We start from the raw sequence: 17,972 nt of genomic DNA, 5'->3' as shown, positions 1-17,972 counted from the left end.
GGGACAACTGTTTTGCCCCCAACTTGACTCACTCATCTTCTCTAGAACCTAAGTTGGAGTCAACAAATTTGAGGCCATTTTAATTCACAGTTTTGGGTGTTGCAGCTGCACCAGCTAGTCTCATTTCTGACTAAAGCCATCATTAAACTTTCTTTTAAAAAAAACAACTCTGATTCCTAGTTTGTATTGACACATCCAAAACACAATTTTAAATTAACTTCGAGGGGCATTGAATTGTTGACTGTACTTTTTTGTACCTGGAAGGCAGGCAAGAGTCTAAATCCCTCCCTTTGTTTTCATTTTATTGAAGAGATTAAAATAATTAAGTGCTTATTAGCCCGGAGCTGGCCTTTTTCTGAAGAACCTTCTTATATAATTGGCAAGCTGCCACCTTCCCCTTTCCTGACTGCCATTCTGTTTCGATGCTGCAAAGGAGAATAAAAAGGCCATTGCTTTAATCATACAGGGAACACGTTTTGTTGACCCAACCAGCAATGCTGGGAACGCTAAATATTCTCTTATGACTAATCCTTCATCTTCCACAACGGCTAATAAATTAACCGGTGGTGGAAATACCAAGAAATGCAGAGCCATCTGTAGAGCAACATCTTTCTTCCCCTTGAATTTGACCTTGCGTATTCATAATATAATTCATTACATGAAATGTCCTTATTGATCATTTTCTTTTAAGGCTGCTAAAGTCACTCACGTAAAATACAATTTTCTTTAGTGACTTATATAGTTCCTCAAAACTTTGACCTTCTCCCTGCCCATTTGAATCAAGAAACAGAGAGATAGGATAGTGTATATCCTAAAATGCATAATAATAATAATAATAACAATAATAATAATAATAATAATAATAATAATAATAATAATAATAATAATAATAATAATAATAATAATAATTAATAATAATAATAATAATAATAATAATAATAATAATAATAATAATAATAAGAAGAAGAAGAAGAAGAAGAAGAAGAAGAAGAAGAAGAAGAAGAAGAAGAAGAAGAAGAAGAAGAAGAAGAAGAAGAAGAAGAAGAAGAAGAAGAAGAAGAAGAAGAAGTTGGAAGGGACCTTGGAGGTCATCTAGTCCAACTCCCTGATCAGGCAGGAAACACTATACCTTTTCAGACAAATGGTTGTCCAGTCTCAAAAACATCCAGTGATGGAGCATTCAAAACTTCTGGAGGCAGGTTGTTCCACTGGTTAATTGTTCTAACTGTCAGGAAGTTTCTCCTTAGTTCCAGGTTGATTCTCTCCTTGATTAGTTTCCATCTGTTGCTTCAGGTGCTTTGGAGAATAGCTTGACTCCCTCTTCTTTGTGGCAGCCCCTGAGATATTGGAACACTGCTATCATGTCACCCCTCACCCTTCTCTTCATTAAACTACACATGCCCCTCCCTTCCTGTCTTTCTTTTTTCTTTCTTTGTTTAGCAACAGTATGGAAGTGATTGCCCATTGCTTTCTTTTAGATGCTTTTTTCGTTTTACTATCAAGTCCTACCCTACAGCTCTAGGATGTTATGGTGATTTCTCCTCAAAGGACTGACCCAGGTTTGAAATTGATTTGACTTTCAGGCCAGTCATAATCAGACATGATCAATTAATTCTCTGATTGATCAACACAGCTGCTTGATTTCCAAAGAAGAGAGAACAGCTTCAGAATTGGTTCCAATTAAAAATAAAATAAAATTCTGGCTTTGCCAATTGCAATCTCTTTATAGGACCATAACATAAATTTGGCCCTTGCTCTCCCAGTTACCCTGTTAGAGGTAGTCTCCAGTCACTAGAGATCAGTTTATTACTTATATGAATAATACAGAAATGGAGGACTATTTAAAAAAAAAAAAGGGGGGGGAGGAGGAGGAGAAAAGTGATGAGCATTTTTTCAATCTCAAAGGGATTCTGTACCAAAGAAGTCTCCAGATCCCAATCTAACTTCTTTTTCCTGACTCATAGCCATAAGTAAATTATGACCATCCTATCTGCAGTTAATATGTCTCCTCATAAGTGCTAGCAGTTGAAAAGGATGAAGTTAGGCAGAAAGGGAGGATGTTAACAGTAAGAGTCCTCATATTGATTTTAGACCACCTATCCCTGTTTGGAAGATGGTCATGAAAGTGGTGGTGTAGAGGAAGAGGATGTGGTGGCTCAGTGGGTTAGGACACTGAGCTTCTTGATCAGATGGTTGGCAGTTTGGCGGGTCGAATCCCGAGTGCCGCGTAACAGAGTGAGCGCCCTGCTACTCGTCCCAGCTTCTGCCAACCTAGCAGTTCAAAAGCACGTAAAAATGCAAGTAGAAAAATAGGGACCACCCTGGTGGGAAGGTAACAGCGTTCTGTGCGCCTTTGGTGTCTAGTCATGCCGGCCACATGACCACGGAGATGTCCTCGGACAAGCGCTGGCTCTTCAGCTTTGAAACGGAGATGAGCACCAGCCCCTAGAGTTGGAAACGACTAGCACACATGCGCAGGGGAAACTTTACCTTTACTTAGAGGAAGATGATGGTGGTGTTGATGGAAGAAGCGGAGGAGGAGGAGGAAGGAGAGGAGGAGGACAAGGACTAGGAAGAGGGAGGAGAAGGAGGAATATTACAGACTTGCAACTGTGACTGTAAAGGGGGAATAACCATACAAACTAAATCTTTGAGGAATGAACAATAACCCATCTCACTGAAATCTATGGATTCTGCCCAAATGACAACATTTTTAGAAAGCATAACAGACTTATACCAACTCATCTTGAATTTTAAGGTGACTAGACAGTCTGCAGCCAAAAGGAAAGGAAAATCTGAAGAAACCTGCTGTCTAAAGGCAATATTTCTGTTTCATGTCCTGCTGTTTGACTAGACCCTTTCTTTGATAAATTATTTTAATTCAGAACCCATGCTGGCTGAACACTGGGTTGCTGAATATGTGCATGTCACCTGCTGATGAAATACCAAACTTCTGAAGTCTGAAGGAATTTCATAAAAACCTAAGAAATAAGAGGAGGATGGACTGACCATTTTCTTTCTCATCCCCTGCATTCAATTTGTCAAATGGCACAGAGTTAATAATATGGCTGTGCATAGATTCAGCCTAGAGACTTCATTCAAAACCGGTCCTGATTGAATTGTGAAATCAAATCCGTTTTCCCAACTGGGAATTGTTGGATTGCTTGCTAGTGAATAAATCCGATGATCTGAAGGCATTTTGTCCATGCACAGAGAGCCTTTTTCCCAAATCAAGTAAACAAAAGTTTCCCAAACTGATTTGGGGAGATAATGCCGATCAGTTAATCAATCGCAGTTGCACATAAACCTGATAGAAACACAACTGCAACTGCTAACGCGGATACAATATATGAAATTTACATCAAAAGACCTATGTCCTAGTTATTTAGTAGACAAAAATTGATGCTGCATGCTCATGCTTCATTTACTGGGCCTAATCGTTAAAAAATATGAGCAGCAGAATTTTGCTCCAATTTTGCTTTAATCATGACCTCACTCTCTGGCCTTTTTTTAGATCTAAAAGACTACAAAGCTAAACAGCAGCAAAATCTCATTGAGACATTATTAAGATGTATGAATACATTGGAAACATCAAAAGAACCATGCGGTGGATGAATTTGCACTAACTTGCTTCTGTAGCCTAGAGAGAAAGGAAGCTGGGTCCTTCTAAACAGCGGACCAATAATATGGTATTCACTTAGATCATTTGATCTTCAAGGACGATCAGGCAATTGAATAAAGGCCTCTTGAAAAGAAAAGAAGAAATAGGGGAGACATGATCGCAGTATTGCAGTATTTGAGGGGCTGCCACAAGGCAGAGGGGGCCAGGTTGTTCACCAGAGCACCAGAGGGAAGGACGAGAAACAATGTTTGGAAACTGATCAAAGAGAAGCAACCTGGAATTAAGGAGAAGCTTCCTGACATTAAGGAAAATCAACCAGTGGAACAGCTTGCCTCCAGAAATTGAGGGCACTCCATCACTGAAGATTTTTAAAAAGAGACTGGACATTCACCTGTCTGAGACACTGTAGGTTGGACTGGACTAGAAGACCTCCAAGGTTCCTTTCAGCTCTATTCTATTCTATTCTATTCTATTCTATTCTATTCTATTCTATTCTATTCTATTCTATTCTATTCTATTCTATTCTATTCTATTCTATTCTTCTATTCCATTCCATTCCATTCCATTCCATTCCACCCTACCCTACAGTATTCTATTCTATTCTATTCTATTCTATTCTATTCTATTCTATTCTATTCTATTCTATTCTATTCTATTCTATTCTATTCTATTCTATTCTATTCTATTCTATTCTCTTTCACTTGGTTGGAGAAGATTCACAAAAATGAGAAAACACCCTGCTTTGTGCCTCAAAGAAAAGCATTGTGGCAGAGGGGATAGAGGGGATAACTCAGTCAAATGAAGAGAAAGCTGATTATAAAACAAGGGTTCCCTGACTGAGAACCAATACATTATTAATTAACTAATTAATTTTTATCCCACTTTTATGACTTTATAAGTAACTCAAGGTGGCAAACATTCCTGATATTTCTTCCCTTTCTTATTTTCCCCTCAACAAGACTGTAAAGTGAGTTGGGCTGAGAGACAGAGTGGACGGCCTGAAGCCAGCCAATTGTCTTTCATCCCTAAAGCTGGACTAGAATTCAGCGTCTCTTGGATTCTAGGCCTGCACCTTAACCGCTACACCAAACTGCCTTTCTAACTATAGGTAAAAGGTAAAGGTAAAGGTTCCCCTGCATATGCGTGCTAGTCGTTTCAGACTCTAGGGGCCGGTGCTCATCTCCGTTTAAACGTGCCTATTAAGAGCTTGCTTTACTGTTTGGTGTGGACAGATGGAATAGGAAAAGGAAGGACATTGAAGGGACAAAATGCATTTCATGATGTCCCCCTAATTCAGATTTATTAAAAGGAAGGGCACTATACTGTATTTTTATATGTGTGATTAAACACGTTTGAAATAAGTCCTAATGATGTTCATGAAACCACATTGGTTGTGCAATGCAGGCACACACACATACATATACACATATACTGCTAAGCTTGTAAGCCGCCCTGAGTCTTCGGAGAAGGGCGGGATATAAATGGAATTAAAAAAACAACCATGCACACAAACATTTTAATTAACATTTCTGTCTGGATGGTGCTTAATTACAATTATACCCACAAAGAGATACAAACATTATCTTAAAAACACTGGAAAGAGTATGGAGCTCCATTGATTCTGATTGGTATCTTTGGAGTAGAATTGGCTTTTACTGCATCCTGGTTATTGGTTATTCTGCATTTGGATCTTTTGGGGTGGGGTGGGGGGGTTTGAAGGGGGTTGAAGGGGAAAAACAGAGAGAGAGATTTAACCTTCTCCCTCCTCAGCAATCACTGGAAAGGAGTTAAATTTTCCCCTCATTAGTCCTGCCTGTTAACTTCAAATGGATTACAAATAACAAAAAAGACAGAGGATGGGAGGGAGAGAGGGAGAGAAGAAGATAAAGGGGAAAAATAATAATAAAAAGAGCAAAGAGAAATGAGTTATGAATGCCAAACAGAATTTTCCACCTGAAATCTTGATTCATGCGGCAGGCTTGGCTACCTCTGACAATACTTTCTCTGAAAAGGGCAAGGACTGAATCAGTGATGAGATCAAACGCCCATCACATACAAATCAGAGAGCCATTTAAGATTAAGATTAACAGCCGCAGAACGATGGCAGGAGGAAGCTTTGAAACAGCCCAGAGTATCGCTAGGAGGGTGATGGAGGTGTGGGGTATACAGGCAATCGAGGGGTTCAGAGGCATTAAGTCACATTAGTTCAGTGGAAGCCCAGAGGCTCCCATGTTGTGAAAACAAAGCCATCAGCTGTGAGCATAATTTGGCGAATTCTTCTCACCTCACTTTATCCGCTTCCATAATTAAGATGCAAAGAAACTGTTCCTGGGCAGTTTACTAGGTGCTAGTTTTCATGTCCACCTCCACTAATGACATAAATGAGACAAATTCAGATATCAAGACACAAACAATAAGAGACAGAGACAGAGTCACACACACACACACACACACACAGAGAGAGAGAGAGAGAGAGAGAGAGAGAGAGAGAGAGAGAGAGAGAGAATCCAACATGATTTATTTGCAATTCAAGTGACATGTTTATAACTGGCTTATAAAAGAAGAGTTAACAGGAGAGAGAAAAGAATGAAAGAGATGCCTGCATATTGAAATGAACCATACAAAGCAGAGTGGCCTAGAAGTTGTTTCTGATGTACTTAAAAATACTAAGTATTTAGCTCAAAGGGAGCTATTTAAAACAGCCGCCTCCTGTTGTAATCCCACCACTTCAAGGTTCTAGTCTCCTGAGGAGAGACGTGGGCTCAGGAGAAGGACCATCCACATCCATTAACTGTAAACACTTCTGTTTTTCTCCAGCTGCACTACAACAAAGTGTTTATTCTACTATAACTAATGCCCCTGGGCAATGTTTCCTATACTTTCTAAACTGGGTGAACTTTTTCCGCAGTCATCTGCTGAGTAATGGCTGCAAATCTCACGCAGAAGACTTGTGGTTGAGGGATCTGAAAATGATTCTTCAGACCCTCAAAATCAGTTCATCTCGGGCTCCTAGTTCTCATCAATTGTGATGTCCCCAACACATTGTTGCTGCAGCCAACAATTCAACAATGCAGTTGAATTCAACACTCATTCAGTTGCTTTTATCGTTGATGACCTAGTTTTGTTGAAACTATTGTAACTTTTGTATTTCTGGATTGCATTTTATTATTATTGGCCATGGTTCCATCGAAACTAATGTAACTTTTGCATTTATGGAATTGTCCTACAGCAAGTTGGCTGCAATGAGTTGTCCCATGGTTGACTTATTTTGGGGGTTTCACAGTTCACCTTAATACTAATGCCATTTATTTTGAATGGAGGTAAGAGAGCAAGAATAAGTAAAGCATTATGGTATGAACCATTAAAAAAGGGTGGGCTGGGTCTTCCAAATGTTAGAAATTATTGGGTAGCTAATCAATTAAATGTGGTCCCAGATATGATAGCATTAAATAGAGATTTATTATGGAGTGATGTAGAGTTGAAGGAATTAAGGGAAATAGGTGATCCTTTAGAAACATATTGGTTTTAAAAGGATATTAAAAAAATTGTTAAGAGGATTCAAAATCCCTTTTTTAAAAAATGATAGAACTATGGAATAAATCGAGATATTGGTTAATGCCAGGAATTTCTCCTTTAACACCGGTGATGGAAATGGAGAAATTCCCTAAGACTGAATTGAAAGAATGGATTAGTAAACTAAAGAAAAAAGAAAAAAAAAAGGTGACTTGCATTTTAAAAATACATATAACTACACAGGACTTAGAGACAAATCCAGGGAAGAAACATCTATTGGGGGGAGGTAAAAGAAACTCTGAAAAAATACAACACTGCGATCCTGTCTTAATAATACAGACAGTTATCAATAAACAGAACTTTCATATGATGTTCTTTTATCCAAAAAATAAGTGCGGCCCAGACTGGAGTCCATTCTCCAACATCTCCCCCACCCCCACCACCAGTTTATAAATCCTCTCGTTAAGTTTATCCTTGTATACTTCCAGAGTATCTTCTTCCTTATCAAGTTGGAAAGAGAAAGTTAAAGTATCTTAATCCAGGTTGGCTGACAAGGGAAGTGGATGCAGTTCTGAAATCAATTTCTTACAAGTGTGGTTCCCATGCTACAAAGCAATTTAATTTCTTGACTGTAAAACAAATGGAGTGGGGGGGGAAGAGTAAACAGACTTTTAAATTGGGACAGGGGAGAAAAAAAAACCTACTGCTGATTTTTCTAATCTCCTGTACTAATTTTATTAGCTCGTAACACGTTGCTGCCAGAGTAACACCAGATGGGTCTGAAGATATCATAGCTTTTTAACAATATCCTGTCACCTTTCACTGATCTTCTAAGTGTTCTTTCATTCCAAAGATCAATGGACTCTCAAAGCATGAACAAGCATAAATATGTAACATTTGTTACAAGGACGTTTTATATGAAAGAACATGGTAGCAATCAAATGCATCCCAACATATTGCAGAAATGTGATATATTTCCTTCAAGCCTCTTGGGTGGGATTTATATTGTTGATTATAGTCAATATCACTAAAGGTGTCCAGGAGACAAGATGTTTGGGTCCCGATTTTGGGGTGTGTGTGTGTGTGTGTTTGTTTTTTGCTTGTTTGTTTCCAGCTATATTTCTGTCACTCGCAATACCTTAACTATTATGGGATGAAAAAAACTGAAGAAGCTTTTTAGGGATGCATTCAAACCCAAGCCTAAAATGAACCCCCGAGCAGATGGACACAGAGTATCTGCTGCCAGACAAGATCTTAAAACCTTATCTAGAGAGGGGAATTATAAGAAAAGTTACATCTTCTCCCAATTGGCTCATGTAACTTTCTCGGCAATCATATTTCTATTTGAATTAAAAACAAACAATCATCTCAGTCTAATTTATCTAATATTTCCTAATGGGATCAGTTGCTCTTGATACTGATCAGTTGATAGCAGTATTCCAGTATTTGAGGGAGTGCCACAAACCAGAAGGAGTCAAGCTATTCTCCAAAGCACCTGAAGGCAGGACAAGAAGCAACAGTTGGAAACCAATCAAGGAGAGAAGCAACCTAGAACTGAGGAGAAATTTCCTGACCATGAGAACAGAAGTGGAACTGAAGTTGTGGGTGCTCCAACACTGGAGTTTTTTTAAAAGAGATTGAACAACACTTTGTCTAAAATGGTATTTTAAGTAAGCTATGAAGTGAAAGGAATCAAAAAGGAATGAAATTACACATGGTGTAGACATTGGACACTGTCACACTAGCAAGCAAAGTTTATGGGAGTAGTGAGTCAGGAAAGTGGGGCAGTGTGAACTATACCAAGGAAGGTGGTGAGCTTCATTGCATTTGGTGTATCCAACAAAACCTGGAGAGACATTTTCCAGGTTGATTTTTGCCCTGAAGACCATGTTGGATTGGAAGGATGACTAATTCTTCTCCCCAATCTATCATTCTGTGATAATTCTTCCAAATTGTTCCTAGCTACAGACTGCCATTTTACTTTCCCAGAAGCCAAGGGGTATTGGTTGTTCTGAGATCATTCTAATTTCTTCTCACAGGAAAAATAAAATGAACAGCAAGGAAAAATAAACATGACAAAAAAAATCCCCTTCCCAGTCAGACAATTTCATTTTCATCCCAATTTTCTTCAAAGAATTTGGCACTCTCCTTCCTTCTGCTCTTACAAGAACTCTACAAAGCAGTGTTCCAATATCTCAGGGGCTGCCACAAAGAAGAGGGAGTCAAGCTATTCTCCAAAGCACCTGAAAGCAGGACAAGAAGCAACGGATGGAAACTAGTCAAGGAGAGAAGCAACCTAGAACTAAGGAGAAACTTCCTGACAGTTAGAACAATTAACCAGTGGAACGACCTACCTCCAGAGGTGGTGAATGCTCCAACACTGGAGGTTTTTAAGAAGAGACTGGACAGCCATTTGTCTGAAATGGTATAGGGTTTCCTGCCTGAGCAGGGGGTTGGACTAGATGACCTCCAAGGTCCCTTCCAACTTATTATTATTATTATTATTAAGTAAGTAGGACGTTCACAATAAATGGTTATGCATGGTATACCTCAAAAAAATAAATGATATACCTTTACTCATTCCCCTTTATTTTATCTTGAGTAGCTTTTACCAGGAAGGACTGCAGAGTTTGCTTTGATTAAAGAGTTTAGCATTGAATTCCTCAGGATATTCTGTGTAAATATAGATCAGGTTTGAGACTGAAAGCCACTTTTAATAGAACATCTAGGAGGATTTCTCATATGGAAAAGACAGATAAGAAATAGCATCCATAATGCTTTGTGCTTGCAAGACAGAATTGTGAAAACTGGCTAAGGGGAGGGCAGAGAAGGAGATTTAAAAAGTTGCAGCCATACCACATGTCCAACGGTCATAATCCGCTGCCTTGGCGTTGCCCTGACCAACATTCACAACCCAACATGTTAATGTCACCAGAATCATTTTTTTTGGTCTTGCTGTTTTGCACCTTCCTTCCATTGCTCTCCCAGCACCTGACATCTCCTCTCCTAATCAGCTAAGAACCTTGCCAAAGCTGCTTTGGAGAAGAGTGTGCATTCTTATCTGCTATTAAAAACAAACAAAAATGTTAACTTTTAACAGGATTTTTCTTTCTTCCCCCCCCCCATCACTCCTTCCTTCAGCTTATGACTAAACTGCAATGATTCATCACCCGTGCTCTGCAAGGAGCAGGGTTTGCTTTCAACTCCTCTCTTTCATCTGTCAAAGAACTTTGCAGAACTGATTTTGAAGTGTCTTGGTTGACATGATACAAGCTTGGCCACCAAATTGGTCTGTTATCATGGCAGGTGATACCAGCCTTGCTTTTTTAATTACTTGTGCCATCTTTTTGTACAGTTGCCTTTCATCTCCTCCTGGGTGGCTGTGTTTGGAAATCAGTCTCTTGTTGACGTGTCAACAGCAGCCTTTCCACAGCTGCAGGAGCAGCGTAAAACAATTTGGATGTTTCTGCTGAAAACAAATCCAGCTGACAGGACAATGCAGGCTCTTCTTCTGTTCTGTCATTGTTCAGAATATTTATCTTTCTGTCTGTTTTATCTCTATCTATCTATCTATCTATCTATCTATCTATCTATCTATCTATCATCTATCTATCTATCTATCTATCTATCTATCTATCTATCTATCTATCTATCTATTATCTCTTTCTCTCTCAAATCTAGAATAATAGTAAGAGCTTTCTCAACCACAATACACAGAACACAAGGAAGAACAGACTTCTTTGTGCTGCAGTTTCCGTAAAATGAGAATGAGCCTTTAGCATGGTCTGTTGTTATCTATCTATTCATTAAATATGTGTGAGGGGCCTGGACACTCTTAGATTAACTTATCGCCTTTTTCTTTGCTTTTCTTTTTGTCCAATCAAATCACCACGTTAAGTCCTGGCTTATGGTTCCCTGAGGGCCGATTTGACATTGAGCTTCATTTCCTGCATCGGCAACTAGTGACAGTTTGATTGCTAAAGAGGTATTTTGCTTGGAAATCAAATCTTTTGGAACCATTTATGCAATCAATTTAAAGCTACAAAAAGTCAGTTTGCGGTCATCTTGCATTTGCTATTGTGTGTATTCTAACACAATTGCCAGTTTGACACCTCTTTCTAAAGATTTTTGCTTGGAAAGAAGAACAAGTGTATAGAGAGGGGGGGAATTGTTAAAAGAGTTAGGCAAATCCCACTTTGCATTACAATCACACCAGTCTTAGTTAGAGTTACAGCTATGATTTCAAACAGACAGCTTAATCCTGAAACAGTGCTATTCCATGATTCCATGATTTCTACAGCAAAAAACAAACTGTTAGGATAAAGCTTGAAAGTTCTTTCACACAAACCTCTTAAAGCTTTCCATGCTACTAATGATAGCAAAAATCAGGAATTTGGAAATACATTCTTCTGACCAATACGTGTTATCCCTGTTAATCAAATGTGCAAGTTGGAAATAACAGAATGACGGAGTTGGAAGGGACCTTGGAGGTCATCTAGTCCAACCCCCTGCTCAGGCAGGAGACCCTATACCGTTTCAAGACAAAGGGCTGTCCAGTCTCCTCTTAAAAACTTCCAGTGTTGAAGCACCCACAACTTCTGGAGGCAAGTCGTTCCACTGATTAATTGTTCTAACTGTCAAGAAATGTTTCTCTTAGTTCTAGATTGCTTCCCTCCTTGATTAGTTTTCATCCATTGTTTTCTGTCTTGCCTTCAGGTGCTTTGGAGAATAAATTGACTCCCTCTTCTTTGTGGCAGCCCCTTAGATATTGGAACACTGCTAAAATGATGCTGCAGGACTTCTTACCTTTTGCTAGAATATCTTTGGAATTCAGAAGAATAACATGGTGGACAGTTACAAGATACAAACTAATTTCCCAGAAACAAGCTTTTCTTCAGCAGCATTTTCAGAGAAAATTTTCTAGTAGGCTTTCTTTACCCCCTTAGGGCCAGGACTTGAGTAGGAAAAACTTCAGGAATGATCTCTGAAAAATGGCCCCTGGAAAAAAAGTCTCCTCCCAAAATTATATTCCACAGAAAAATTCTCCCCAAATCTTTCATGGTATCTCTGCATCTCTCTCTCTCTCTCTCTCTCTCTTTCTCTCTCTCTCTCTCTCCCTCCCTCCCTCCCTCTCTCCCTCTCTCCCTCTCTCCCTCTCTCCCTCTCTCTCTCTCTCTCTTAAATTTTAAATTTCAAGTTTCAAAAGACTGCAATGCAGATTATCTTTTTCCTCCTTCATGTCTTGATAAAGTTCTCTGCAGAGCTGATGTTTGAACAAACATTTCTAGTAAATAACAACATTATCCTAGCCCATGCTTCTGTTTGATTTGATTTTATGCTATGCTTGGGACTTTTTGATGCCATAGTCCTCCCTAAGAGAAACAGTAAGGAATGTCCAGTATAGAATCAAGCTATGTGTCCCACCAGTCTCTGGGCAAAGGAGAAAGTTGAAAATAGAAAAAAGCAAGGAAGCCTCTTAACTGCAGAATGATAAAAGATCTCAGATTATTTTTTCAATAAGGATGCCTATAAAGAATTCAGAGTGAGGCTGCTTGCTAATTGAAGAAAGCTAGGAAAACCTAATAATCATGCCTTGGTAAGGAAAGAGAGAAAGATGCCAGAGATATGTGTCACCAATTATATCTTTGTTAAGCATGAAGGATGGTATAATTGGGGTCACAACACACACTGTGCAGACTTCTCCACACCATGGCAACAGTGAGTAGGGTCTCAGAAGCTATGACAACTATTCCCAACTCTCTGCTGCTCTTGCTTGCCTCCTGTGTCGTAAATCAAGGTTGTGTGACCTTCACTGGGACAAAGACTGCATCAGCATCTTAAAAAACACGTAGACTTTTGATCACTGCAAAAGTAGGTGGGGACAAACCCTAAGTTAAATATGATTTGAAACCTCTTGATTGCAGTCTTTCGGATCATTTGACTGCTCCCATCTCTTTCGGTGGGGCATCATTTCATCAGAGTTGTTTCTCAGTAACAATATCTTTTAGTTTTTGTGAGTTCTTGGTTGTGTCACCAGAGTTAATCTTCTATCTGCCTTCTTTCCCTGATTGCCTTCAATTTCTTCAAGCACTGGGGTCTCCTCCAAAGATTTTTGTCTTTGAATCATTTGAATCACTGTCCCAAGGTCAACCAGTTGGCTTCATGTCTAAGGCAAGAGTAGAACTCAAGTTCTCCCACTTTCTAGTCTGGTGCCATAATCACTGGCTTTCTGTAAAGGTAGCATGGCTATTTGATAACATTTATATCAAGTCAGGTTGCTACTATTATTTGTTGCATTCCTGTCATTGTAGTTTCAATAATATCACATTTATTGTTATTGTTATTTTAGTATCTGTAAATTTTAGGAAGGGAGGGAGGGAGGAAGGAAGGAAAGAAAGAAAAGAAAGAAAGAAAAGAAAGAAAGAAAAAGAAAGAAAGAAAGACAGAAAGAAAGAGGGAGAGAGAGAGGGAGGGAGGGAGAGAAAGAAGGAAGGAAGGAAGGAAGGAAGGAAGGAAGGAAGGAAGGAAGGAAGGAAGGAGAAAAGGGGGTATGGTTTATAAATCTTTATTATTTGAAATATTTGGCTAATGTCTTTATTGTGCTCGCTTGTTAATATTTCATGAAGATTTTTTTTAATTTTGTTTTTCCTTTTTTTTTTGCTCCTTCCTGCCAATATGCTTGGCCTCATTCATGCATGCCCTTAGCAAACCTGTCTTCTAATTAAGCAATTTAATGATCCAGTAGACTATCTGAAAGTCCTAAATATTAGTTGTGCCCTTGGGTTGACTTAATTAAAAAAAAAAGAGAAGAAGAAGAAGATTTGCAAAAGAGTCGAGAAGATGACTTTCTCTGAAAATTTCACTCCTGGTTTTGAAAGTAGTACTTTTTAAAAGTAGCATTTAAAGGGATCAGGATAGAAATTTTCCAGGAAAAGATTGCTATTTCTGGAGGCTTCCCAACACAGCAGGACAGAAGCTGATCTGCTTTATCCTCAAGATATTTTCTGGTAAATTGAAGTTTAAACCAATTAATAACGGCTTCAAAATGGCTAATTTCAATAAAGGACAAGAATGAAGCTGTTTTAAACAAATAAGTGATGAAGTTCATGGCACTAATGACGACCCTCCTCTATTAAAGATTTATATTAGGGCCATTTCAATTTCTTATGTATTTACTTAGGATCTGTTCCATCCAGTTTCTGCAATAATATTAAGAAGGGGGTGAGAAACTGACATTTTATTTATTTATTCATTAGGTCTTTATTTATTTATTTTTTTTCAATCTCATGACTTCTATTGTTTTAGCAATGCATAAAACACAAATAAAAATAAAAATAGCAAGTTAAGGGAAGGAAAAAGAGCAACAACACAAGGGTGGTTTGGCCTTGCACTATTCAATCTTTAAAAAAAAAACATTTTATTTATTTATTTATTTATTTATTTATTTTAATCCCATTTATATCCCGCCCTTCTCCGAAGACTCGGGGCGGCTTACAAGCTTAGCAGTAGCCTTCATTCTATGTATATGCCTGCTTATTAGGGCTTTCCCCCCCAAGCAGCATTATTACAAAGTCAGCTTATTGCCCCCAACAATCTGGGTCCTCATTTTACCTACCTGGGAAGGATGGAAGGCTGAGTCAACCTTGAGCCTGGTGGGACTCGAACCTGCACTAATTGCAGGCAGCTGGTGTGACTTAAGGAGGCATTAGCCCACTGCTCCACCAAGGCTCCAATTTTGGCCTAACCCATAGACTTGATATGTCCTAGTTGTCTTTCAGACAAATAATAACCACATTAAATATTACATGGGCTTTGGATTAGTGTCTTGTGTGGCATAACCAGTGGTCGGAAGTGGTTTGGTAATTATCTTCAGCAAATAATATGCTGAAGATCTGAAATCCACCCTCCCAGTCCAATAGCTAGATATTATCTATAGAAGAACTGCCAAAATCCATAGATGTCAAATGGGACAGTAATGCAAAACATTATGGAACATTCTTGGACAATGAAAGAGAAAGCTCCCTTGCTAAAATTCTAATGATGGGTACCTTGCAACTTGATGTAAGTGTTGATTGGAACTCACTGAAAAATTTGAAGCACTTTTTTTGCTGGTCTGACAAATTATTGCTTCTCAGCTTGCCAATGAACTTGGGGAGAGGGATTGGAATGCAGACTTCAAAAGATCAAGAAAGCAGACCGTGAGAACCAAGGACAGCTCACCAGGTGTCTGGCTAGACTCAGAGACACTTTCTCATAACAATAATTTTCTTCCTAATTGGGCAATGTGACCTGACCAAGAAGAAGGAGGGGGAATTCTATATTTTTACTGTATGGGATTGGGTGGGGTTTTGCCAGAGCTGGTTTTGCTTGCATATGTACCGAAATGATGTACTCAATAAAGTTTTACATTAAGAGAAGCTATTTACTTGGTTGGGTACATCAGTTGGAACCTTGACACTCATGACACTAGAGCTGGGCTCTCTGTTTAAGACTTCTGAAGACCCATCTAAACACAATTGCCCAAAACTGGTGAGTGATCTACCAAGTAATTTTCCAGGTAACCACCAGGTCACTTAATTTTTTGAAATCAGTCAATATTATTATTATTTATTTATTTTGCTTTATGTGATCCAACTATGTAGAACTATTTCAGGCTCTGTAATGCTAACAGGTATGGTATAACCCTGAAAACAACTTCAAGTAGCACCTGTGATGTAAGCAAAATTGCTGAAAATGAATACGTTAAAACTCTGATTTGATTCTTTGTTTTATAGTCTATGCTACCTGGTTGGTGGAATTCTCATCCTTGCTAAGAAGATAAGGGTTAAGTGGTTTAGTCTATAGCCCCATTAAGGGGAATTTGCATCGCAAAGGATGCTCCCTAATTTACAAAGATGGATCCCCAACATTTCTCAGTTTCCTCCAGAAGTGCCAAGAAATGCAAACACATTTGTTGTGCTATGATTGATCCTAATAGAAGAGAGGGAGGGATGGTGGTGGACAGGAATAGCCGAACATGCGTAGCTTGTTTTCAAGTTTTAAATAGCTAATGTTTTCCTAGCAAATTTATAACGGTATTGGAGCTATGTAATTTGAATAGTATAATTAGGAACTTTATTAGTAGCAAGTCATTATTGCTACTTGTGACTATAAGAAGGGCTATTAAGAATGAATGACCACCCAGGATAGGAAGCAATCTAATAAGTGTAAAAATTTCTGATTACGTTATTCCCCACTGACAAAAATTGGTATTTTCTCAATGGCTCACCACAGGTTTAATGGATACAGAGAAAAGACAGTTAGTGGGCAATAAAGTGTGAAGCAAAACATTAGCTGCAAATAAATAGCAGAATTCTTCCTTCAGTTATAATAGTTCAGGGTTTTTAAACACTCGAGGATCTTCAATCAATATTGTCATAATGCTGTGAAAGAAAAGAGGTGATCGACCTCAGGATTGGAGCCCTCCTTTACTTTTCCTCTCCAACAAGTGTTTTTATAGCTGAAGTAGTCACTTATTTGTGTTTTCTCAATGCTGATATGCTGCTGCAAAGAGCATTTATTTAAAAAGCAACAGAGCTTGGAGAACTTCCAGAAGCCATCCATCTGCTTCTCCTGTACAGGAAGACTGAGTATGTAAACTAGGGGACATAAAGTAGGAAGAACGATCTGGCAAGCCATAAAGTAAATATTTGAGCAACCACAAGCAGGAACAAACCCCCCCCCCAACAACAACAACAAAAAAGGAAAGAAAAGAAAAATCAGAAGTCTGGTAGCATCTTTTCCAACTAACAAATTTTATTCAAAGGCATAAGTTTTCATGAGCTACAGCTCACTTTATCAACTGCACGGAATGATTAGACTGATGTAGTATTTAAACAAGGGTGAAGTAAAGGGGAAAATAAGGACAAAACAGGGTAGTCATGAAAATACGGATGCATATAGCAATAACAATAGCACTTAGACCAGACATGTCAAACACAAGGCCCGGGGGCCAGATCCGGCCCGCGAAGTGGTTTCATGTGGCCCGTGAAGCCATCCTGGAAACAGTGAGGGAACGGCCCCCACTGCCTTGGCCCTGGCCCAGAGACCCTCCTTCTGCCAGAGACCCTCAGATCTGTCCCACTCCTGCCCAGGCCCCCGTAGGCACCCTTGATGCGGACGATGTAGAGCTGGCCACGCCCACCCAGTAGGCCATACGCACTCTAGCCACGCCCACCCAGTAGGCCACGCCCACCCAGGCCACACCCACCTGGCCCCCTGAGGGCAACTGCAATGCTGATGCGGCCCTCAATGAAATTGAGTTTGACACCCCTGACTTAGACTTACATACCACACTCGACAGTGTTTTACAGCCCTCTCGAAGAGGTTTACAGAGTCAGCCTATTGCCCTCATTTTACCTACAAAGGAAGGAAGGAAGGAAGGAAGGAAGGAAGGAAGGAAGGAAAGGCAATAACAGTAGCACTTAGACTTACATACCACTTCACAGTGATTTACACCCCTCTCTGAGCGGTTTACAGAGTCAGCATCTTGCCCCCCAACAATCTGGGTCCTCATTTTACCAACCTCAGAAGGATGAAAGGCTGAGTCAACCTTGAGCCGGTTAGAATCGAACTGCTGAACTGCAGGCAGCCGGCAGGCAGCAGAAGTAGCCTGCAGTGCTACATTTTAACCACTGCACCACTAGGGCTCAAAAGGTAAAGGTTTCCCTGTCGTTTGGGTCCAACTTTCGGGCACGGTGCTCATCTAAGCTTCTTGGCTGAGGGAGCCATCTGTCAGGACTGCATCCTGCTACTCCATGCATCGCCTCCTGTCAGCCTGCCATATTCAACAGGGGGA

Source organism: Vipera ursinii (genome assembly GCF_947247035.1).
Source record: "Vipera ursinii genome assembly, chromosome: 12".
Taxonomy (NCBI): domain Eukaryota; kingdom Metazoa; phylum Chordata; class Lepidosauria; order Squamata; family Viperidae; genus Vipera; species Vipera ursinii.
Note: the sequence above shows the minus strand (reverse complement) of the source record.